This window comes from Phaethon lepturus, unplaced genomic scaffold (genome assembly GCF_000687285.1).
Source record: "Phaethon lepturus isolate BGI_N335 unplaced genomic scaffold, ASM68728v1 scaffold27779, whole genome shotgun sequence".
NCBI classification, from domain to species: domain Eukaryota; kingdom Metazoa; phylum Chordata; class Aves; order Phaethontiformes; family Phaethontidae; genus Phaethon; species Phaethon lepturus.
In genome coordinates this window covers 1-1,428 of record NW_010565965.1, presented here as the reverse complement: position 1 = coordinate 1,428, position 1,428 = coordinate 1, and positions in this window count along the sequence as shown.

The window sequence follows — 1,428 nt, the reverse complement described above, 5'->3', positions numbered from 1 at the left end:
TTTCAGCCAGTGGCCACTGTGGCCAGTTCAGGGTGTCTGCGAGGGAGGGGAGCACCTTGTGCTCAGACTTTCATCAGGGAAAGGTAATGCCAGTTGCTCAGAGTCCAGCCCCTTCCAGCACCCCCAAACTCCCCACTCTCTGTCTTCCAAAGAAATCCCAGCCCAAAATCTTCTCCGCTCCAAGACGCCAAGATTTCTACTGGCCAGAGAGCACGGACTTTAATGGGGGAGACACAGGGAGAGGAGTGTGTAGACACACCGGGGGCTGAGCTCCGGCCCAACGGGCAGAGCTCCTGCCCGCCAGGTCCCTTTGGGGCGGCTCGGTGCCTTGGGCAAGGTGGGGCTGGGCTGGCAGGGACCCCCGTGCCGCTGGAGGGACTGCAGGGGATTTGCTCCTGGGTGTTCCTGCTGCAAACCCAGATGGTTAGGGGAGCTTCCAGGGCTGGAGGAGAGGCCAGTGTGGCGCTGGGAGGATGAACGGGCTCAGGCTGCTCAGCAGAGCAGCAGCCCCTGCTGTGAAATGGGCTGGCCCCGGGCCAGGCAGTGGTGGGGTCAGGGGCAGACGGTGGCTCTGATCCGCACGCAGGGCGGCTGGGTCGGGAGCTGGAGGCATCCCCGGGCAGGAGAGGCGGCAGCTCTGCAGCTTCACAACAAGGGCACAACAGCCTGAGTGCTGGAAAAGAGAGCTGTGGAAATTCGCTGCCTCTTTTCCCTCATTTTTTTCCCTGACATGGGTGGGAATTAACTCTTAGACCTGCTCAGAGGGGACATGGCCAGACACGGCATCTTAAACCCCGAGCTCAGAGCAGGAATTAGCGCCTGAGACCTTGTGGTCAGAGTCATGCAGAAAATCAAATTAAATGATCGTCGCTGTTGTTATGGCAATTCCTGCCTCCCTTCTCTGCTGAAGGATTGATGAACGAGGCGTTTTCAGCCAGAGCCTGGTGTTCCCCTCTTTGCCTGGGCTGGGCAGGTGACCTGCTCCGCTGCCATGGGGCACACACAGCGGTCCCGGGGGGGCCTCGCTTGGCTGCCAGCCCTAGGGATGCTGCGGGGAGCAGGCTGCACCCCACTGCAAACACCAAGCAGGGGCAAAACGCAGCAAGCCAAGCTGCCATGAGGGGTCTGCTCTTTGTGCAGGCTGGTGCTGTCTTTAGGGCACACCAGCAGTTACAGAGACGTACCCACGGACTGGCTGCTCCCCTTTTTCCTCAGCCTCTGGGGAGCTCGGAGGGCTGGCGCGATGCTCTCCCTGCCCGCAGATCCTGCTCTGACACCGCAACTTCATCTCCACAGACATTAATCTGTCCACGTCTGCCTGGCCTGCCCTGGCCCGCTTCCCTCTGACACCTCATTAAATTGTTTCGCCGTCACCCTCGCAGGATAAGATCACCTCTCCCGCTCCGAGCTCCGCGTGACGCCGGGGAC